This window comes from Rhinolophus hipposideros (genome assembly GCF_964194185.1).
Source record: "Rhinolophus hipposideros genome assembly, chromosome: 2".
In the NCBI taxonomy this organism is placed as follows: domain Eukaryota; kingdom Metazoa; phylum Chordata; class Mammalia; order Chiroptera; family Rhinolophidae; genus Rhinolophus; species Rhinolophus hipposideros.
In genome coordinates this window covers 11881760-11907315 of record NC_138048.1, presented here as the reverse complement: position 1 = coordinate 11907315, position 25556 = coordinate 11881760, and positions in this window count along the sequence as shown.

The window sequence follows — 25556 nt, the reverse complement described above, 5'->3', positions numbered from 1 at the left end:
AAAATATTTCAATCACCCTGGAAATTCTCTCCAAGCCCCTTTCCAGGCAAACTCCACTGTCCCAATTTCTATAACCAGAGATTATTTTTGCCTGTCCTTGAAGTAATATACTGCAGCTATTCTTTTATATCTGGCTTCTTTTGTTCAGTATTATGTTGTTGAGATTCAATTCATCTTGCATATATTACCAGCTTTTTCGTCTTCATTGCTGATCAATATTTCATGATGAATATACCATAATATGCTCACCATTTTCCCAAATATAGATACTTATGTTGTTTCTAGATTATCTCTGAGCATTTTACACAAGGCTTTGGGTAGAAAATATGTTTTCATATCACTTGCGTAAATATTAAGGAATGGAACTCCTGGTGCATAAAATGTTTAACTTTTAAGAAACTGGCATTCTCCAAAATAGTTGTAACATTTGACATTACCAACAACATGTGGGTACTTAATTTGCTCCACATTCTCATCCATTTCTTGTATTGTCAATCTTTTAGCCATTCCACTGAGTGTGACATGCTACCTCATATTTAAATTGTATCTCCATGATGACTTATGATGTTGAGTACCTTTTCGCGTGCTTCTTGGCCTCATTACTCTGTGGGATGGCTCATTCTTGCATTTTCTTTAGTGAAGAGTCTGTTCAAGTCTTTCCCCCTTTTTGTATTGGTCTGTTTGAATTTTTATTATTGAGTTACAAAAGTTGTTTATATATTCTGGTTATGAGTTACTCGTGGAATAAAAATGGTAAGAATATTTTCCCAGTCTGTGGCTTGCCTATTCAGTTTCTTCTCATGAGCAGAAATTTTTAATTTTGATGAAATACAAATATTCTTTTATAGGTGGTATCTTTCAATTCTGTCTTTAATAATAAATCTTTGCATACCCCAGGGTGACGAAGGTAATCTTATTTGTTTTCATCCAGTAGATTTTTTATTGTAACTTTTATATTTACGTTCATGTAAGGGGATACAAAACTTTACCTCTTCCTTCTTAGGGTCTCCAGCCAGATCTGAGAATTAAAGTGACTTTACCCAGATTAACAGAAGAAAAGCATAGGGATTTTGTCATGGACATGGGAGCCCCCACGAGAAAATGAAAACCCAAATTAGTTTAGCTAGTTTAGCTTAGCTAGGCCCAAGTGATTATATCCTAGGGGGAATAAAGAAAGGCAATTGTAGAAATGTAATTATATGGGAAGACTAAAGGAAAATGAGTTATTTTAAAAAGGTCAGTTTGTACATATTTCTCTTGGCCTCAGTTCCCATCTCTGGTGATAAGACTATTTCTTTCCTCCTGGTATGAAAAGGACATCTTCCACATGGGAATTTTATCTCTTGCTTTCAAGAAGAAAAGGGGAGGTCAGAGTGCCCTTCTTACACCTGGATTTTTTCAAGTGCCTTTAGCTCAAAACGGTCCTTGTGCCAAAGTGGCATACTTAAGGGTGCTACCCTTCTGCCACCTTTCATTCATGATCCACCTCCAAATAATGTTTGTGTGTTGAGTGAAATAGGGTCAAGTTCAATTTATTTCTAGTTGATATGTAGTTGTTCCTCAATCATTTGTTTAAAATAATGTTCTCTTCTTCACTGATACTTTGGTCAGATATAAATATATTTGTATATGTATGTGTTATATATGTGTGTGTATCATATGATGTGGGCATATATCACATATATGTGTATGTGCTTTTTTCTGGATTTTTTATTCTCTTCCATCCGTCTATTTATCTATTATTATGCTAATACCACACTGATTTGATTACTGTGACATTGTAGTAAGTCCTGAAGTCAAGTACTGTAAACCCATCAACTTTGTTCTTTATTAGTTTTGCTTTGACTATTTTAGATCCTTTGCAATTTTAAACTAACTTGCAATTTCTTCAAAAAAGCCTGCTGACATTTTTATTAAGAATACATCAAATATACAAATAATTTTGGGGAAGATGTACATCATCTTAACAATATTGAGTTTTTTAGTCCATGAAAGTGGTATTTATTTAGTTATATTAAAATTTCTATCAATAATGTTTTATAGTTTCATCATTATTTGGTCGATTTATTTCTAGATATTTAAGGGTTTTTTTCAGGCTTTTTAAATGGTATTTTTATATTGCTTTTTACAATTTTTAATTTTTAGTAATTAGAAATAAAATTGATTTTTTAAAAAATATTGACCACATATCTGAGACTTTGCTAAATTCATTTATTAATTCTATTAGTTATTATTTTGTATGTGTGGATTCCATGGAGTTTTATACACATACAATTATCATCTGTAAACAGTGATAGTTTCAGTTCTTTTTTTAATCTTTATGTCTCATTTCTTTTTCTGGCCTTGTTTCTGGTACAATGTGAAATGGAAGTGGTGACAGCCATAAAAATATTTATTCACACTTTTTCTCATTCTGGTGTGTTTTGTTCTTTCCTGCAGATCCTGTCTTCCATGTGGTATAACTTCTCTTGAGTTTAAAGAACTTCTTTAAGTATTTGTTGTGGTACAGATCTGCTGTAGACAAATTCAACCTTTTTTCTATCTGAAACTATCTTTATTTCAGCTTCATATTTGAAGTCTGTCTTTACAGGATATGAATTACAGCCTAATAATTTTTCATTTAGCATTTTAAAGATGTTTTATTCTTATCTAGTCTTCACTGTTTGCAATAAATCATGCAGTATATAACTTATGACATGATCACCCTGATAAGTCTACTACCCATCTGACACCATACATAGTAGTTACAATAATATTATAGACTATGTTCCCAATGCTGTACTTTACAACCCCATTATTGTTTTTATAACTGGCAATTAGTACTTCCTAATCCCTTCACATTTCACCCATCCCCCTCCCATCTGACAACCATCAAAATATTCTGTGTATTATGAGTTTGTTTCTGTTCTGTTTGTTCATTTATTTTGCTCTTTAGATTTTACATATAATTGAAATCATACAATATTTGTCTTCTCTGACTTATTTCACTTAGCATAATACTTAGCATTTCCCTTAGCAATCTAGAGATCTAACCATGTTGTCACAAATGACAAGATATCATTTTTTTTATGGCTGAGTAATATTCCATTATGCCACCTCTTCTTTTCCATGCATCCATTGATGGACACTTACTTAGGTTGCTTCCACATCGTGGCAATTGTAAACAATGCTGCAATGAACATACAGGTGCATATATCTTTTCAAATTAGTGTTTTGGATTTCTTTGGATAAATACCTAGGAGTAGAATCGCTGGGTTACAAGTAATTCTATTCTTAATTATCTGAGGAACCTCCACACTGTTTTCATAGTGACTGCACCAGTTTGCAATCCCACCAACAGTGCACGAGGGTTCCCTTTTCTCCGCATTTCCACCAACACTTGTTTGTTGGTTTATTGATGATAGCCATTCTGACAGCTCTGAGGTGGTATCTCATTGCAGCTTTAATTTGCATTTCCCTAATGATTAGTGATTTTTGAGCATCTTTGCGTGTCTATTAGACATCTGTATGTCCTCTTGGAAGAAATGTCTATTCAGGTCCTTAGCCAATTTTTTAATCGGATTTTTTTTTAGTGTTAAATTCTGTGAGTTCCTTATACAGTTTGGATATTAAGCCCTTATCAGATGTATCATTGGGGAATATCTTCTCCCATTCACTACGTTGGGAGAAACCAAACTTCGTTGATGGTTTCCTTCACTGTGCAAAAGCGTTTTAGTTTGATGTAGTCCCATTTGTTTATTTTTTATTTTGTTTCCCTCGCTCAAGGAGGCATATCCCAAAAAGTATTACCAGGAGCTATGTCAGAGAGTTTACTGCCTATATATTCTTTTAGGAATTTCATGGTTTCGGGGCATACATTTAATTTTTAATCCATTTTAAGTTTATTCTTGTATATGGTGTAAGGAAGTGATCTAGTCTCCTTTTTGTCCATGTGCCTGTCCAGTTTTCCCAACAGCATTTATTGAAGATACTCTCTTTACCCCATTGTATATTCTTTCCTACTTTAACATGGATTAATTGACCATATAGGTGTGGGTGTATTTATGGTTCCTCTATTGTGTTCCATTGATCTATGTGTCTATTGTTATGCCAGTACCTTGGTGTATTGATTACGACAGGCTTGTAGTATAGTATGATATCAGGTAGCATAATACTTCTACATTTGTTCTTGTTTCTCTTAATTGCTTTGGCTATTTGTGGTCTTCTATGCTTCCATATGAATTTTAGTATTATTTGTTCTAGTTCTGTGAAAAATGCCATTGGTATTTTGATAAGGATTGCATTGTATCTATAGATTGTTTTGGGTAGTATGGAGATTTTAACGATGTTAATTCTTTCTATCCATGAGCATGGTACTTTCTTCCATTTGTTTGTATCTTCTTAAATTTCTCTCTTCTTCAATGTCTTACAATTTTCTGAGTACAGGTCTTTTACTTCATTGGTTAAATTTATTCCCAGGTTTTTGGTGGGGTTTTTTTTTTTTGATGCAATTGTAAATGGAATTGTTTTTTAAATTTCTCTTTTGAAACTTTACTGAATTCATTTATCAGTTCTAATCGCTTTTTTTTATATAGAATCTTGACATCTGCATCATGACAGTATCATGACATCTGCAAATAATGAGAATTTTACTTCTTCCTTTCCAATTTAGATGCCTTTTATTTGTATTTTTTTTACTTGCCTTATTGCTGTGGTTAGGACTTCCAATACTATGTTGAATAGAAATGGTGAAAGTGGACATCCTTGTCTTGTTTCTGATGTTAAAGAAAATGCTTTTAGATTTTCAGCATTGAGTGGGTTTATCATATATGACATTTATTATGTTGAGGTATAGTCCCTCTATTCCCACTTTGCTGAGAGTTTTTAACATAAATGTCTGCTGGATTTTGTCAAATGCTTTTCCTGTATCTAGTGCTGTGATCATAGGATTTTTTACCCTTCATTGTGCTTATATGATTTAGCACGTTAATTGATTTGTGGATACTGAACCAACCTTGCATCCCAGGAACAAATCCCACTTTATTGTAGTGTATGATCTTTGTAATGTATGGCTGAATTCGGTTTGCTAATATTTTGTTGAAGATGTTTGCATCTATGTTCATCAAGGACATTGGCCTACAATTTTCTTTTGTAGTAATGTCTTTGTCTGGTTTTAGAATCAGGGTAATGCTGGCTGCATAAGATGAGCTTGGATGCCTTCTCTCCTCTTGAATTTTTTGCAGTAGTTTGAGAAGAATAGGTGTTAATTCTTCTCTGAATGTTCAGTAAAATTCACCTGTGAATTTTCTGGTCCAGAACTTTTGTTTGTTGGGAGTTTCTTTGACTACCAATTCTATTTTGTTAGTACTTATTAGTCTATTTAGATTTTCTGTTTCTCCTTGACTTACTCTTGGAAGATTGTATGTTTCGAGGAATTTATCCATTTCTTCCAGGTTGTTCCATTTGTTGGCCTATAACTAACTGTTCATAGCATTTCTTTATAATTCTTGTATTTCTGTGGTGTCAGTGTCACTTCTCTTTCATTTCTAATTTTATTTATTTGTGTCCTCTCTTTTTTTTTCTTAATGAGTCTGATTAAAGGTTTGTCAATTTTGTTCGTCTTTTCAAAAAAACAGCTCTAAATTTTACTGATCTTTTGCATGTTTTTAGACTCTACTTCATTTATTTCCACTCTGGTTTTTATTTCCTTCCTTCTACTCACTTTGGGCTTTGTTTTTTCTTCTTCTTCTTGTTCCCTTAGGTGTAAGATTAGATTATTTATTTAATTTTTTTCTTCTTTCTTGAGGTAGGCCTGTATTGCTATGGATTTTCCTCTTAATACTTCTTTGGCTGTGTCCTATAGATTTTGGGTCGTTTGTTTTCATTTTCATTTGTTTCAAGGTATCTTTTAATTTCTTCCTTGATCTTGTTGTTAACCTATTCATTGTTTAGAGCATGTTATTTAACCTCCATGTGTTTGTCTGTTTTTAGTTTTCTTCTTATAATTGACTTTTACCATTCTGACTGGAGATGTTTCATACAATTGTGAATAGAGAAGATGCTTGATGTGAGTTCAATCTTCTTAAATTTATTGAGATGAATTGTGGCTTAACATGTAGTCTGTCCTGGGAAATGTTCCCTGTGCACTTGAAAAGAATATATATTCTGCTGCTTTGGGTGAAATACTCTAAAAATATGTATTAAATTCATGTGAGCTAATGTGTCCTTTAAGGCTGCTGTTTCCTTGTGGATTTTCTGTGTGGATGACCTATCCATTGATGACAATGGGGTGTTAAATTCTCCCACTAATACTGTATTACTATTAATCTCTCCCTTTTATGTCTGTCAATATTTGCTGTCTATATTTAGGTGTTCCTATATTGCATGTGTGTTTATAAGAGTTATACCCTCTTCTTGGATTGATCTCTTTATCATTATGAAATGTCCTTTGTCTCTTGTTATAGTCTTTGTTTTAAAGTCTACTTTGGATGACATAATATTGCTACTCCAGTATTTTTATATTTTTCCATACCTTTACCTTCAGTTTATATGTGTCTTTTGATCTGAAGTGAGTCTGTTGTAGGCAGCATATGTAAAGGTCCTGTTTTCTTATCCATTCAGCCACTTTGTCTTTTGACTAGAACAATTAATTCATTTACATTTAAAAGTATTAATAGTTATGTAGTTATTGCTATTTTATTATTCAAAATTTTGATTACTTTTTCTTCTTCTTAAAGTAGTCCCTTTAACATTTTTTTCTAATACTGGCTTGGCGGTGATGAATGCCTTTAGCTTTTTATTGTCTGGGAAGCTCTTTACCTCTCCTTCAATTCTAAATGATAGCCTTGCTAGGTAGAGTAATCTTAGGTGTAGGTCCTTGCTTTTCACCCGTTTGAATATTTCATACAAATCCTTTTGGCCTATAAAGTTTCTGTTGAGAAATCAGCTGACAGTCTTATGGGAGTTCCCTTGTAGTTAACTAACTGCATTTCTTTTGCTGCTTTTAAGGTTCTTTCTTTGTCTTTAAACGTTGGCATTATAATTACGATATGTCTTGGTGTTGGCCTCTTTGGGTTAATCTTGTTAGGGACTCTGTGCTTCCTGGACTTATATGTCTATTTTCCTTGCCACATTAGGGATGTTTTCCGTCATTATTTCTTCAAATATATATATATATTTTTTAAGTTTATGGGGTGACAATTGTTAGTAGTTACGTAGGTTTCAGGTGAATAATTCTGTAATACATCACCTATATATCACATTGTATGTTCACCACTGAGTCAGTTTTCCTTCCATCACCATATATTTGATCCCTTTCACCCTCATCTACCACACCCCTCCCCCTTACCGTCTAGTGACCACTAACAATATCTTGCTTTCTCTTCTTATTTTGGTATCCTATGAGGCAAATATTGTTATGTTTGATGTTGTCTCAGAGGTCCCTTAAACTATCTTCATTTTTTAAAATTCTGTTTTCTTCTTGCTGTTCTGATTGGATGTTCTCTGCTACCTTATCTTCTAAATCTCTGATTTGATCCTTGCTTTATCTAATCTACTATTTATCCCCCCTAATGTATTCTTCATTTCAGTATTATATTCTTTATTTCTGTCTGGTTCTTTTATATGTTTTCTCTCTCCAATTTTCTGTTTCCTATCTCTCTGTTGAAGTTTCATTTGACTTTTTAAAAATATCAATGTCTGTAATTAAATTTCCCATCTATTCACACATGTAATCTATCCTTTCTATATATTGATTATAGATACTTTAAAGTTTCTATCTTGTAATTACAATACCTGAAAGAGCCCATGTCATGCAAGGTGTTATGTGGGATCTCTGGTCCCACTCCCCACATAAGAATGCAGGACATGGTGAGGCCAAAAGAGAACACCCACGGAGCCATAGATAGGGGAGTCATACCACTATAGTCTCGCTGGTGGCTGGGTTGAAGATACTGGAAGAGGAGCCACACGATCCGCAACCTGCCGTCCACTTCTCTGCCAACCAACCAACTTGCTAACTTGCAATCCGCCGAACTAACTGCAGTCCGCGCTTGCGAGCCACCATCTTCTTGCTAGCTCCCATTTGCTGCTAGCATAGCCACAGCAGTTATATTAATGGCCAATGGCTCACTGGTTACAGCTGACGGCCAACTAGCCGCAGCTGATGACCATCTAATCACAGTGGATGGCCATTTACTACCTGAGTGACCACCTTCCCATGTGAGGCCGAGAGCCTGGAAACTGCACTCCTGGCTCTGTCCCCACAGCCCAGCATTTGCTTTTATACACTATGTCCTCTCTTTAACATGGATATTGTTTTCCTCTTTCAGCACTTGTCTCATATATGTATTTTTTGTTTGCTCTAGACACACTGTGTAAAACAGTAATGACTAAAGTAAACCATTATTTTTCCACAGAAAACAATCACCTTGTAAGTTTAGTGAGCTGGTCATCCTAATCTATAATTAAGCTAAGTTTGGTCATTTTTGCAGGTTTAGTTAGATTCAGTTTACCACTGGCTACAAATTATTTGAGAATGGGATCAATTTCCCTTCAGTTGCGCTTGGAAATCTTAGCACTGGTGATATACTGGAGATTTATTTGTAATTTTCATCTAACCTCCAACTTTCTGAATATGGGTCATGTCTCTTTCGTTGTTGTTGTTGTTGTTGTTGTTGTTGTTTATAGCCTTGTTATTAGATTTTTGGGTCATTGGGGAGTTCTCTTTGCTTTTCTGCCATAATTCCTTAATTTTAACCTTGGATCTACCAATGACTTAATGTATGACTTGGATGAACTTACTAAACTTTCATTTCATTGCTAAAACAGACAAGAATCACTAATCCCATGAATATTAAGGAGTGTGTTGTGCAGTGCGGCCTGTGGGGTTTCAGCTCCCACTCCCCACATAAGAACGCAGGACATGGTGAGGCCAAAAAGGAACACCCACGGAGCCATAGGTAGGGGAGTCACACCACTATAGTCTCACTGGAGGCTGGATTCACACGATGTGTGACCTGCTGTCCGTCTTTTCTGCCTGCCAACCGACTGACTCCACTCTCCAGCGCAGCCGTGGCAGTTATATCAGTGGCCAATTGGCTAACCGGCTACAGCTGATGGCCAACCAGCCACAGCCGACGGCCATCTACTACCTGAGGCAGCACCTTTCTACGTGAGGCCAAGAGCCTAGAAACTGCTCTCTGGGTCTCTGTCCTCACAGAGTAACAACATAAAAAAGCTAAGATGTATATAGGAGAAGCACAATGTGTTGGGTGCTTATGTCTGGTTCAACTGAACATGAAAATCAAGGTCAAATTTGCTATAGAACATCAAATATTCTTCTTTCAGATTGACCTCTATCATTAATATTTTGAATCCAATAGTGTTGAATCAATAGCTAAATCAGCAAGTATTTACATTTTTCTACTACACGCCCATCTCCTTACAAATAAATATTAAGTCAGCCTAAGTTAGTAGAAAAGACAGTGAAAGCATCTAGTCAAATTAAAAACTATATGGACTTCTGAAACAAATTTATATTTTCAATTTTCTGGTGACCTCCAGAACTTTACAAAATGTGATATATTAATGCAGAAAGATACACAATGTGGATATTCACAACCTGCTTTAAGAAAGAAGTGGATAGGGAGAAAAGGAAGGGAAATTACTATGAAGTTAACATTTAGTATTGCTTTATCAAACATCTGCAAAGGCCTCTCATTCATTACCCTAGGATTATAGCAACACAGAGTAGCACAGAGAGTTTCTGGGCTATTTGTTACTGTGGCTTAAAATAAGAAGTTTGCATATTGAAATTACCCCATATCCACTTCCAAATGTACATGATCCAGTGGCTAACATGTAATGATACTATTTCTGAAAAACTGTGCTGTAATTAAATGCCACGGTCTCACATATATTTTATACAATTTAGCATTGAAGTCAAGTCAGGTCACTGATAGAAAGTTATTGGTCAATGATCCCATTAAGCAAGTGAAGGGATGTTCTATGTTCAAAATGACTTCATCTTCTCTAACGATAAAACCACCACATGATCCCAAAGGATGTCTCCTTGTCCTCATGAGAACTCCATTAAAAATTAATATCTGGATCAATTACCATAAACTGTAAGGAGACTTCATATTTCTTGTGATGAAACTTTATTATAATGAGAACATTGCTAGGAAAAAAAATCGTGAAATAGCAGGGTATAAGGTCAAAAAAAGAAAGAATTGAAAGAACATCTTTACCTTACTGTCTCAACAAGACCTAAGAAAATATTTGTACTCCAAGATCGTTTGTGGTGTCCAACGTACCATGCCCATATTTGTAAAGCCCTGTACTGAAGGCTAAATAAACTGCTGAGTTGAAGTGTTTCCCTGAAATTGAGGGAAGTAATTTCACTCTTGTAAATTTGTCTCTTAAGGATGATTTCTGACATAGCATAGACTAAGCATATATTTATATCCTTTCTCTCACTACAGATCTCACAAAATAACAACAACAAGAAAATGTAAGAGCATTTTTTAGAAAATTAAAAGTATCTTTAAAGGTATAAAAAGTAGAATCAATAAACCACAAAGCTCTGGAATTTCTGAGACATAGAAAGCATATATAGTCACATCTTTAGCAAAACAAAACTCGAGGAAACTAAAGGCCCTAATGCATGTAGGAGAAATCTGCTGTGGAGGTAAGTGGTTTGAAAGTCTTTAAGTGCAGTGTCAATAATCCCAAGAATTAAGGGAAAACGCTGGGACATGTAGAAGGAGATTTAATTGGAGAGCTTAATTTGGAGCAGCCAGCTAGTCAATTTCTTCCCTTCTCATTCTTTTGTGCTATGTGGGCTTTAACAACTGGCTAAAGATGAATATTGGGGTTGAAAGAGTTTTGTAGTGGTCACATAGCTACTTGTTTCTGGAAGTAACAAGAACTCTAGTGTTTGGAAGACAAGTTTCCATTCCAAATGCTTCCTCCATACATTCAAGACAGGTTATAGAAATACAAAGGGCACATGAATGGTGATTTTCAAAATCAAAGTTAAAGAAGCACTAAACATTTTTTAAAAATCAATAATATAGAAGCTAGGCAATAACAAAAAGGAAAGTACCCCCTACCCCCAGGAAAGAGATAATAAAGCTAACAAAAATACTTAGAATAAATATAAATATAATTAGAAATATTTGAAACAACATTACATCTATGAAATTTCCTAGAACTCTTAGAATAAAACAAATCAGAAATGAAAAATGAAATAAGGCAATAAGCGGTAATACATATGACATAACGAATTAATGGGTTTAAACATTGAGCTGAATATTCTCAGCTGAAACAAAACATATGAACAAAAGAAAGAAAAATGTAAGTGTTGAGTTAAGTGATATGAAGAGGACATTCAGAAATTCTGAAATCCAAATTACAAAAATTATAGGATGAAAGAAAAGAGAAAATGCCGAGCAGTATACCATTGACCTTTGAACAACATGAGTTTGAATTGTGTATGTGGACTTATATGTGAAATTTTTTCAATGAATATATACAGTAGTATGTATGAATGTATTTTCTCTTCCTTACGATTTTCTTAAGAACGTTTTCTCTAGCTTACTTCATTATAAGAATACAGTATACAATACATATAGCGTACAAACTATGCCTTAATTGACTGTTTATGTTATTGGTAAGGCTTTTGATCAACAGTAGGCTATCAATAGTTTAGTTTTGGGAAATTCAAAAGTTGTACGCAGATTTTTGACTGTATGGGATGGAGGTCAGCGCTCCTAAAACCCCTGTCGTTCAAAGGTCAACTGTAGAATTAAATAAATACCAACGAAACAATTCTCAGGTCTAAAGAAAGCATGGATTTTAAAATTAAAATTGCTAAGCTAGATTTTAAAATAGCTAAAACCACATGCATCATTGTGAAACTTCAGAATTTCATGGGTGAATAAAATCCTAAGGATTTTAGAGGGAATAAAAGAAAAACAAGTCATCAAAAAAAAAAAAAAAAAAAAACCCTGAAAATCAGCCTGCCATCAGCTTACCTTCTTATGAGTATAATTCAGTACTAGAAGACAGAGATTGTTGCCTTCTAAATCAAAGAGGGAGGGAATTATTTTAAGACCTATAATCCCATTCTCAGCCAAAATGGCATTAATGTGAAAAATAATATTATTCAGAAAATCTAAGTCCAAGAGTGTTTTCCAAGCTAAGCATATCTGAAAGTATTAGTTGAGGATACATACCAACAAATAAGCAATGCATTCAAGAAAAACAACATGATGTAACCCCAAATATACAAAGAACAATTGCAAATTTATGGTAACACCTAAATAATTATCGATGTGCAATGCAAAACCAAAAGCACAACAAATACTTGGAATGAAAATTCCAGTTAAACTCAATATGAAAGGTAGCAGAGTTAGTGAAGAAGAAGTTGAAAGTGAGGTAAGATCCTTACCCCGCTGGGGAGAAAATGCATATATTTTTAATACTAAATGCAACATAAAAACATAAATTCTAAAAAGTGTGTTAAAATTTGAAGAGTAAGTACTAGAAGAATAGGATCTACAGCGTCTCAATCACAATGTAAAAATAAGTGGATCTTAGAAAAAATACTAACTGGAAAGTATCATGCTTTCAGTCTTCCAGGTATCTTTGAGTTTGATGCCAAATGCAGTCATTTTCTGCCAAGAATGCACTACCTTTGCTGAAATGTTTTCTAGCTATTTGTCTTTTAGTATATTATTTTACAATATGTACCAGATCATGTCACAATGCCAATAATTGCCTGATAACTTAAAATTCTCTGAAGCTAAAGAGATTATTAGATCTACCCAATACAGGCTGCCATATGTCTTCAACTTTCTTCAAGCTAAGTTAAATCAGTGGCTTCTATGCACTTGAAAAGTCTCTGAAAAACTCACATTCCAGCCATTACTGTAGTTTTTAGGCTAAAACCCAGTCTTCTAGATTTTGCAAATGTCCAGTTCATGCATTTTGGTATAAACTACAATCTGAAAAACATCCCCTGATTTTAATAGATGAGGAATTTATCTGACATATACACACTAGTCTTCACTTAAGTCCAGGAAAGAATACTCAGAAAAGGAAAATCACAGGTAGTTTTATTAGCATCACATCCTAAAATGCAACCATTTACAAAACTGTGTTATCTCTCTTCAGTTGGTCTAGTGAAGCGTCCTGAGAAAAGAGAAGCAAGGGTGAACTTAAAGGAAAAACTAGACCCACAGATGGTATTCTTTTAAGTACATCCTATGGGGCTTTTGTTGACATAACAACACACTTTAAGGTAATTTTTTATAAGTTTTCAGAGATGGTTGCTGTTGTGTGCTTTTGAAGTTATCAGACCACTATTGATATTTTAGTAAATTTAACTGATAATAAGTTGAATGTTCACAGATATCATTCACACATACGAGGTATGATCAAACAATATAGTGAATGTTTACATTTTTAAAAAAATCCATTACAAAACATATTGCCATTAATCCCCCTCAAAATACTCCCCCTCGCTTCAAACACATTTATCCTATGGTTCTCGCCACTTTCTGAAGCAGTTTTGGAAGTCTTCTTTCGTGAGTGCCTTTGTATATCTTTGTATATCTCATACTATATCTCATACTTTGTATATCTCATACTATACCAAACTTTGAGACCTCTTGCTGTGTAGAGAAGGAAAATAGAAACTATAGATTTAATAGCATCACATAAAATGCTTGAAAGACCTTGGTACTTTAGGGTCTTTGGGGGGGGGTTGTTTGTTCGTTTTTAATAAAGCAGAAAAGTTATGTAAGGCCTACTAACTTGTGGGAGTAGGCCAACAGTACACAGTGAATGTTTGCTTTTTAAGAGCTCTGTGACGGAAAGGTGAGATGTTTAAATTGAGAAAAAGATGAATACTTTTGGGAACCTCTATTTTGGAAGGCTTTTTTTGTCTCAAACACTGGGTCCGTCATGCATGGGCACGCGCATACACACACATGCACACACACACAACGCAATGTTGCCTGATTAGTACCCGTTTGCAGCCCCAATTCATATTGCACAAATCCTAGTGATTACTCTAATAATAGCAATTATTTACATTTTACTACATGCCAGATACTATTCTAAGTGATTTCGTTATAGTAACTCAATCTTCACAACGACTCTATTATGGTCTCACAACGACTCTATTATGGTCCCATTTTTAATGCCTTAAAACTAAGGCTCAGAGAGTTTAGGTGACTTATTTCCCAAGTTCAGATAACTGGTACGTAGAAAGCCAAGCCATAAACTCAGCGGGTGACCTCCAGGGTCTACAGTCTTGCCACTATACTATCTCTCACTTGCTAAACCGCTTTTCAGCAAGATTGTGAAAAACACATGCTCCATAATTTTGTCCTCTTAGTAGTAAATGGTATCTGGGTGGTGAACACACAATGGGATTTATAGATGATGTAATACAGAATTGTACACCTGAAATCTATGTAATTTCACTAACAATTGTCACACCAATAAATTAAAAAAAAATTAATCACCATAAAAAAAAAGAATTAAGACTGGGCTTTTCCCACTGGGAACCATTTCAACGCCCCAATAGCAGCCATAATGTGGATTTTCACCTTGCTTCTTAGAGAGTGAGAGGACAGAGTAGCAACTCTGCAATATGGGGGCATGTCTGGACAAGATTTACATTATTTATGCTACGTTGCACCACTAAACCAGATACTCAAAATAAGGCAGGTCAGTTCCAAGATCCATTTATGTCCTTATATATTCATTTGATTTAATCTTTAAAATAGTATCTGTCCTGCTGCAAAATTAGCTAATTCACTTAAGAGTTCTCCTACTTTGCTCCCTTATCTTCTCTTCCCAACAATAACTCTATGTAACTTAAAGGTTGAATGTGGAACATGGATGATTGGAAAACCTAGATTCTCTCCTTGGCTCTGCTAGACCATAACCTAGGGCAAATCATTTAACCATTTTGCTCCTCAGCTTCAGTGTTTGTAAGTTGTAAGGATTTCTTCCAGATGTAAAACTGATAGTCTAGCTCACCGCATCCCGTGTGGACATGTCCATAAATTCCATGAACATTCTCATAGAATAAGAGAACTTCTTGAGAAAAGAGGAAACAGCACAAGCAGAAAGGTCATTTTGACCTCGCCCCTTCACCCCTCTTCCCTGAAACAGGTCCTAAAACTCTTGTGTGAAAGACTCTCTCCCTGTACCAGGAAGAAGGAGAACATTCTGATCACCAGGGCATGGGAACTGAGGGCCAAGAAATCTATACAAACAAACTTTGTGAAACTAACCCTTTCCTTCCTCGTCCTTCTTCATCATTTACTACTCACTCCAAGCCCAGACCTCTCTGACTTGTCAAATCGTTCACAAATTTATTATTTCTGTATCTAAAAGATATAAAAGCTTCCTGCGAAGGTCACTTCTTTAGGTCTCATTCTCTTGTACAGACTCTCATATACATGTAAAATTACAATAAAATTTGTATGCTTTTCTCCTGTTAATCTGTCTTTGTCGTTTTAATTTTCAGACCCAGCCAGGGACCCTAAGAGGGTCAAGGAAAATTTTTCTCTCTCTACAGATCTAATAATGAGCTCTTCTTCTTCTCATACATTTATCTTTTAAAAGCTTGCAAATGCCTTTGCTTCTTCTGCAATTTTTATTTAATTCATTATAACCTGGGAGTTGCCAATATATCTCATATACATAAGAAAGTGCTATTACACTACTGTCCTTTCTTTTATAGCCCAAGCTCACAAAACACAATGAAAAACTAAAATGCTATCTAGATTTATGCATTGTCTTTTCTATAAGCACCCTTGTCTGACCAATACCTACATTTCATCCAAATCATCCAATTTGATTTACCAACATTAAACTTAGGTGTGCGTGCATACACACACACACACACACACACACATTATAATTATTTTGAGGACCCAAAATGGCTAATGATGGACTGCTATAAAATCTTCAAAGTTGTTCTGCAAAGTTTCTAGGTCAAATCTAAACAACTACCACCTACATTTTGGCAACTATTTGGAACCCAAAATTATTAACTTGAGTTCTCTTCTGTATACATTTTGTTCAAAAAAAAAACAACCTGTTACTACCACTTAAAATTTCATGCAGGTTTAGTCAAATCAGTTTTAAAAGAATAGCAAAAAAAGAACTGTGTATTAGTTTCATATTGTTGTATTTATGAATTATTCTTTAATAGATGAAGGCTCATGCATATCAAATTCTTCCATCTACTGTTTGGTAGAATTAAAAGAGAATAATGAAATAACTCTTAAAAATCAATAAACATTTGCTTGAATATAACATATTGCCTGCTATGTTACCATTCCTTGTTAACGAAATATTTTCCAGTGACTGAATGTTAAAATTTCATGCAGTTGACCTAGATTAAAAACTAGAATTTTATAGTTAGTGATACTTATTTTGCTGTTAATGTGTATTTATTGCCCTAATCTGATAAGGCTTGATAATTTTTATTCAAATCTCTTAGGAAATCTTGTCTCTGCCTTTAATATATATTCAGAAAAAAACCTCTCTGACTTGCACTTCCGTTGCTACCATTCTAATCAATCTCCACTGGATTACGATAATGACCTCCTAACCCTTCCCTCTATTTCTACCCTTGCTTTCCCCTATATCTACTTTCAACAGAGCAGGTTAGGTAATCTTGTTAAATATAAGTCAGGCCATGTTATAATTCTCCTCCAAACCTTCAAATGGCTATTCATTTCACCCAGAAATAAAGACAAAGTCTTTAAAATGACCACAAGGTTCTGCATGAGCCACCCCACTCACACACACACACACACACACACCCTCTCCTCTTGCCCATTTCACTCTACTCACACTTGGTCTCCTTGTGGTTCTTTGGACAGACTGGACTTACTCTTGCCTTAGAATCCTCGCACTGGCCACACCCAATGTTTGAATTGCTCTTCCGCCAGAAAACCACATGACTAAATCTCTCATCTCCTTTAACTTTCTCCTCAAATGGCACTTTGACAAACTCACAACATTCTTTTTGCAACCACATCTGACTCCCAATCCACATATCTTAGTCCACATATACTATCTTTCTTTTCTTCGTTACACTTAGCATTTTCTAATAATGTATATAATTTACTTATTTATCTTGGTTATTACTAATTTTCTGTCTCTTCTTCCCTACTAGAATGTAAACTCTGAGGACAGAAACTTTTAATGTTTTGTTTACTAATATATTTCATGACTATGCCTGGGATATTACAGGCACATCATAAATATATATTGAATGAATGAATGGAATTGAAATTCTAACCATTGATTAAATAAAATATTCTCTCTCTCTCTCTCTCTCTCTCTCTCTCTCTCTCTCTCTCTCTCTCTCTCTCTCTTTCTCTCTCTTTCACACACACACACACACACACACACACACACACACACATCCTCCAGAGAGGTAAGTTGATGTCATTGGTTTTGTCATTTCAAAAGATCAGGACCTTTTATATCTGAGATTTCCTTGGTCTTTCAATCAACTTGGTTGCCTTGTAGTTGCAATATGGCGACCGCTCTTCCAGGCATCTTATCTGAGGTCAAGGCAGGAAAAATGGGAACTATGAAAGGACAGTTCTCTGCAAGAGAATAAAAGCTTTCTTTCCCTTAATCTTCCCTACAGACTTCCCTGCCCAGAACTAGTCATAGGGTCAACCTCAGCTGTAGGGAGTTTGAGAACAGAGAACAGGATTTCCATGATTAGATCAATCAAAAATTATCAGCTTTAGATGAGAACATAGCCAGGGGACCCATTAAGTTGTCCCTAAGGGAAAGGATACTGAAGAGTCAATTAAGAGGCTGCCCCAGTCATGCTCTCACAAAACTTGGAACCTACTTGCAGAGCCTAGAGTAACAGAGAGAGAATAAAATTATATAAAAGAGGACATGAAGTGTTTATTTCATCGAAGTTCAGAGAAAAGAAGCAATTTCCATGAATTGGTTAGTTAATAAATGTATCATAGAAGAGGTAGTTCTTAAGTTTGTCCTTGGATAGAAGCCAGATCAGAAAGATGTGAGGCTGAGAGAGGGGTTGGGGTGTGAGGGTGTAGGGGGTGGAGGTGAAAGGCAGAACATTAACTCCATCATAAATTGTGATAAAATTCAAACTGATCAGTTATCTAGTAAAGTACAATTATGGCAAACTTTTATATTAGCCCTTAAGGACACGTATTCTACAGAGAAAACAAACCATGTGCCACGTACTATCTCCTGAAAAACTTCGTGACTTTTAGGACACAGTTGAATACAAGTCATCTAATGCAATGTTTTCATTACTTAAACCAAACTTCATTTTAGGCTGTAATAAAGACTAAAAAGCACTTATTTGAGCAAAAGGGAGGTATAGCCAGGGAGACACAGATTGAGGTTTCCAAATTGAGCAACCTAAATTGTGTTCCACTGAGACAAAGGGAAGGCTGCCTTTTATAGTCAAAGTTCCTGCCAAGGCCCTCAATTAAGTCCATTTATGTAAATGAGGTATCTAAATTGTGCAGCTTGATTGCACGGGGCAGGTCTCTGTTTGTTGGTACAAAGGTGATACCAGGGTTTCCCTGCAGCCGTTGACTCAGAGGCTGAAACAAGAAGGCGTAGTTTGGGAAGCTGAGAATTCAGTCTGAGGTTCTTCCCAGCATATAGTACATGAGCAGTCCCTGTCAGCAGATGGCCACTGGACTCTTACTGTTTATATATAAAATTGAGGCTTTTAGTTCACCATGGTGAGTCCGTCTCAGCAGATACATTCCTTCTTGGGGGTTCCTATCAAATGAATCTTTCTTCTTGGGGTCCACAATTATATAATCATGAGGAAACTGAGGCCCAGAGATGTTGATTGACTTTGTAAGGTCACGTGGTAGCTTTAATGGCCAACACAGGTCTAGCACAAAGATCTTCCTATTACATCACTACATTTCCCAAATTTCATTGTAATATGAATACCCTCCCTTGAAAATAAAATCACCAAAGAGCAATCTGTTAGTACCAAATAAGAAGATCCTGTTATTCTCACTTTCTCCTTACTACGTTCAACTCTAATTGAGTTGCTAGTAAGTAACAAAACTTTGTTCAAGATGTGGACAGGCCATAGTAAAGAAGAGTGCTTGAACACGTATCAACAAAATTGGGGGAAAATTAAATAAGAAAAGGTCAGTGTTTACACAACTGGAGTATAGCTGTTTCACTGTTGACTGGACAGCTGTTAAATCTGAAGCTTTCTACCCCAGAAAAATATTCAATTATCAAAAGGGCTTCACTTACCAGCTGCACATTGTTAAGATTCTCTAATATTTATAAGTCATGAAGGTTACTATACTTAAAGAGATATTACTGAATGTTACTGTTCCTTCACAGAAATTGATCCTCTTACTATTTATTCAACTATTCATTCAATTGAACTCACAGAACAGAACTGCACTGCAAATATTTAAATGGCTCTTGTAGAGGCAGAGTGAATCAGCATAAGTAGGCTGGGGAGCTCCACTGGCACAGTCTGAAAACAAATAATTCAGAATAAAGAGGCCAATTTTATATCCAGAACACCAGTCTCAAGCAGTTCCTTTATCAACAAGCCTCTGTAGGTTCACATTGCTTGTGCTCTAGACACATAAAAGTACCATTTTAAACTTAACAAATAAAAGTAGTACTAAGAAACTGGTGAAGGGAGGGTAGAGGAAAACCCTAAGTCTGAAGCATTAGGAAATAGTCACAGCCCAATTTTCCTTCCTGACCTCAGGCAAATGATTGACTTTGGACGTGATAATGACCTGCTTATAGCTATTCAGGGTGTCAAGTGTCACCTGGTTTCATGTCACTGAACATGAGACAAAGCACAGGAAAAGAGGGGCTGAAGTATTGGGAGAAAGGAACATATCAAATTATATCCTGAAATGTCAATCTTTTCCAAACAAATGTAAATACTTAGATGCACGTGAATCATTCATTTTGAAAATCCAACAGAGCCTTTCCTGAGCAAGCAGGACAGATGAAAGCAACAATAACTCCTGCTTTGCTCAACTGATTTTCTAGATTAAGCTGAAAAGAGTGCTTTTGCAGAAGTCTGGCCTCACTTCTTTTCACCTCCAGAACTAAAATGTTCTTGGTTATAGCACCAGGGAATCAAAGCTGAAGAACCGGAGAAATCCTAGCAGAGGTGAGGCACCCAGATCTGAAATGTCTGGATTAGAACCGCATATAGACTGGTTTTATTTATAGAATTATGGTACATTTTCAGATTGAGCTAATTCGCCAGTGACCAGATTCACCTAAGAGTGTGGCTCATCACATTGCCAATAAAGCAGGAAGGTCTTGGTATGTTTGGGGAAGAGTGAAAAAGTCCAGCATGCCTGGAAAGTAGGGTGTATAGACAGGGATGAAGGGGAAGCAATAAAGAGTGACCAGGGAGTTGGAGGAAATAGCCAAGTGAGGTATGTCACTGCCCAAACCGTTTCTCCACCTCCTGGTTTCACAGCCCAACGAGATATGACTTCATACTCACCACTCCTCTGAAACTACGTTTGCCAAAGTCACCAGTGACCGTCTTATGACTGAACACATGGGTCATTTTCAGCCCTCATTTAACTTATTATGTAGGCCAGAAGCGTACCAAAGACTAGGCAGTGAGAGAAGAGTCCATCACGGGTACAGACAATAAAGAGGAGCATATTCTGTAAAGAATTTAAAAACAATAATAAAAACTTACAAAACTCGGTCATTTTTTTTTATTATCGCAATACATCAGCAATTCTAAACAATGCAGTAAAAAACAGTCCTCCCTAACGCTTTTGTTTTTCTTGATCTAAGTTCTATGCGATTGCTATGGTTACTGTTACGTTTTAATAACATATTATTGTTATATATGTACTTTATAGTATGTGGTATTACATGTGAATGTTGAAGAATTCAAATAAGCACAATTGTATTATTTTTCCTTTAAACAAATACCGTATTCTACCCGAAAGTTAATTTCAGGAGTCTGCAGTTATGAGACACACATGGACACGTATTCATTTCAAGAGTAAATCTGGAATCATTCAGCATCAGTCAGGCTTGCTTTGGGCATGGTTTCTGTCTCCAACCCGACGGACAACTATTCCCATGTTTAGTCAGTAGATTCAGAATAAGCCATGACAACACACAGATGGTAATAACAAAGACACAGAAATTCGGTTATTTTAATTCTGTTACTTCATGTGGCCGCATGTTAAGAGTTTTTATATGAGGTGTTTTGGACTTGGTAAATACAAATTCTGATTCATACCTGAAATAGTTTCCTGAGTTTAAGTAATACCTTGAAGATCAAAATGTATTCTTTTAAAATTATGCTCATTTTAAAATTAAAGAACAAATCACTAAAACGAACATGACTACTGATTCTTATATGACGATGACTGAAAATAATTTCAGCATATGGAGGAGGGACTCCACCCTGGTATTAAATGCACTGGATACTGCCCAGGGCTGCATTCAGCATTTGTGACCATGCCATCCTTCCTTAAACACTCTTTTCCTCTGCCATCCTTGATACACCCTCCCCCAGTTTTTCTCCTACTTAATAGTTTCTTTAGCAGGATTCTTTTCTCTGTGATATTTTGTCTTCACCTACAAGGTTGCCTGAACAATGTCTTTGGCTTCAATGGCTTCAATCATCGACTGCATGCTGACAACTCCCACATCTATTCCTTTAGTCTAAATCTCTCTCCTGAGAGATTTGGATAAAATAATTGATGTATCCCACTATCTGCTAAACATCTTCTCTTCAATGTAACCCAGACATCTCCAATTCATTCGTACGACACTGAGAGCATTAACTGCTCCCGCTACTTGGAGAAGTCTGGAAAACTAGGAGTTACCCTTGATCGATCCTTCTCCTTTTTCATTCCATCCCTGCTCAATTACCAAGGCTGACAAATATCTCTCCTAAATATTTTTTGTGTCATTCATTCATGTGCTTCCTCACTATCACTACCATTACCTAGGCCACCATCACATCTTGCTGCAATTGCTCCAGTAGCCATCTTGTACCGTGTTTCCCCGAAAATAAGACGTAGCCGGACTATCAGCTCTAATGCGTCCTTTGGAGCAAAAATTAATGTAAGACCCGGTATTATATTATGTTGTGTTGTGTTGTGTTGTGTTATGTTATGTTGTTATGTTATATTATATTATATTACATTACATTACATTACATTACATTATATTATATTATATTATATTATATTATATTAAAGACCCGGTCTTATTTTACTATATTAATTTTTGCTCCCAAAGACGCATTAGAGCTGATGGTCCAGCTAGGTCTTATTTTCGGGGAAACAGGTACCTTGTAGACAGAGCTCTTTCTAAGGGGTAAATTGGATTGCATCACTAACCTGCTTAACATTGCTTAAAACTTTTCATGTCTTTATTTACAAGGTGCATATAAAGAAGTCTCTTTTTACCTTCAGAGTCTCATCTCTCAGCCATCGTGATCTTAATTTCAGTATTTTAATAGTTCAAGTTACCTCCTGCCTCCAAACCACTGCTTACGCTGTTTCCATCCTCTAAGTTCCAGGATAATGTTATTTCCTTTGCAAAGCCTGACTGCAGGTCAAGGTTGTGTTAGAGGCTTTCCTACTGCACCCTATCAGAGCACCAACTGGTTATTGCTATTTGCCTCTCCTATCAGTCTTTAAATTAATGAGACTTTAACTTCCCTGAGAGCAGACACAGATCTGTCTTATTCCTGATTGTATTTCTAGTACCTTACACAATGCTTTTACAGAGTGGGCACTAATAAATCTTTTGTTAAATGAATGAATGTATTTATGAATCTCTTTTGCCCGAATGAGAATTTCTCTGCACTATGGATCATGGCTGCTTTGTCTATGGCTTACAGCAACAATCGGTTTGTTTTGACTTATTTCATTCCTAGAAAACTTTTCCTATGTTTTATTATTTATAATCACATTAATGATTTATTTCACAATATATTGTAGTATAAACACTGATACATGCTAAATGAAATTTGACAGGTGATTTTTTCACCCTCAGGAAGAAAACGTGGATGCTTTTAAAATCTACCGTGGAGGGCTGGAATGCAGGGCTTGTGGCTAACCTGAAAGTCGTCCTTTCGATTTTAAACCCACATACCAACAGTGATGATCATTGTAAGTCTCTCTCGGCTCTGAGCTTCAGGGGAGAGTGTGTAGAGTGAATCTTTTCCGATGTCAAATACAGGGATATGCAAAAACTACTGAAGTTGAAGTACTTCATTAAGAAAATGATGATGCTTTCATTACTGAAGAGGCCCAACAGAAATCTAATGTCAAGAAAGAGAAAGGGAAGGTCTCGTCAGAGTCTCTTAGCCAGCACAAGTGTTTATCGTGGCTGTCTCCTGGTCTGGTATTTACGTAAAGATCAGAGGCAACTGGATACTCTGCTCCATGCTGGCCCAGGGCAGAGCTGACAGCAGCAGGTAACAGGCACCTGGACGGGCTCCCCATGGGCCATCAGGGGTTCTAATCAGCTTCTCTTAGCTGGCAGATTTTGAACAGTGGGTATGTTCCAAATGTGTCAGGACTTATTTTTCAAACATCACTGCAGATTCATTCGTTATGTCTTGCCTTTTTTTAGCCCTTGACAATAAAGAGACATTTTTAACCAAGGAAGGGAAAGAAAAGCTAGTGCACACTGATGTTTTATGACATGCTAGGATCCACAGCAAGATTAACCTATTTCTTTGAGATCTTTGGGTCCTATTATCTGTGACTCCTTGTTATTTTCCTTTCCATGACTGCAATTATCTCTCCAAAAGGGGAGGATTCAAACCACACTTTCATGTTTATGTACTCCGAATTCTGATATATTTCAAAGTGTGTAACTCAAGGTGGGCTTTGAGGAAATACAGGGCTCTATACTCTGCTCCGTGTTTGTGTGTGTGTGTGTGTGTGTGTGTGTATACAACTTGAAATATAAATACTTCAAGTATGAGAATGTTATCTTTGCTTTATTATTCTCCACAGGACAGTAAACACTTGATACTCAATAAATTTACACGCACACGTAAAAAAGACCAAGATCTCTAATATATTTTGTCCATGTTTACTGGACCCTACACCTACCCTTGAAAGATATTGGAGGAACAGAATTTGGAGCATTAAAATGGGCTTCTTTGTATTTCATCTATTTCCTATGAGGCAGCAAGTGGTGAATAAATTTCCTAGGGGTGTTATAACAAATCAAGCCACAAAGTTGGTGGCTTAAAGCAACAGTAATTTATTCTCTCACTATTCTGGAAATCAGAAATCCAAAATCACTTCCACTGGGCCAAAATTAAGGTGCTAGCAGGGCCACAGTCCCTTCAGAGGCTCTAGAGCAGAATCTGTTCCTTTCTTCTTCCAGCTCTGGGTGACTGCTGTCATGCCTTGCTTTGTAGCCTAACCACTTCAATTTCTGTTTCCATGGTCTCATTGGCTTCTCTTCTTCTATCTGTGTTAACTCTCCCCTCTATTGCTCACTTATGACAACTCTTGTGATTTATTTCATACCCATTTGGATAATCTTTGATCATCTTCCCATCTCTAAATCCTAAACTTAATCACATCTGCAAATTCTCTTTTACTGTAGAAAGTAACATTCATAGGTTCCAGGATTTAAGATATGAATATACTTTTGGGGGCCATATTCAGCCTACAATATGTGGTGAATGCATCACATTACTAAAACCAATTTCTTCTGGGATACGAGCCGTCCAAGGGAAATCAAAGGCAATAGGAGCAAGCCATGATACAAATAAATATTCTCAATAAAAATCTCATGCTGACTGTAATCCATAAATCAATGCAAAAAGGAGTTCCTGACTTTGGAAAAGGATTCTTTTCTAAACTTCTGTGAGGCAGCTGTGTAAAGTTCAGATCTTAGGACACTTTTCTATAGAAATAACAATACTTAAGATAGCTTTGTTTGTAATGAGCCACAAAAGGTTAATGCAATGTAACTGAGGTACAGAAACTGTTTACTTTTGTCTTCTTAAAATCTATTCTAGGAAAATATTAAAAAAGCAAAACTCAAAATGTGTGTAAAAAGATGTTTTTGGCAATATTATGTGTCATAGCATAAAAAGGAGTGGGAGAGAGAACTTAAATAAGCAACAATATAGAAACGTTTTGATTTCTGGCAAGATAGTGGAGCAGGTAAACGGTGTGCTCATCTCCTCTCAGGACCACATCAAATACAACTAAAGCACAGAACAACCATTATTGAGAATCACCTCAAGACTAACTGAACTGAAGCCCTCCACCTAAAGACATACAGAAGAAGCCATCTTGAGACTGGTAGGAGGGGCAGAGATGTGGAATGGGCTCGTCCCACATCCATGTGTAACCATTAAAAATAGGAAGGGTATCTTAGCTGCAGAGGTACCCCCAGGAGAAGGAAGGAGCCCCAGTGCCACACCAGGCTCCCCACTGCAGGGTTCCAGTGCTGGGAAGAGAAGTCCCCATAACTTCTGGTTGTGAAAAACCAGCAGAGAT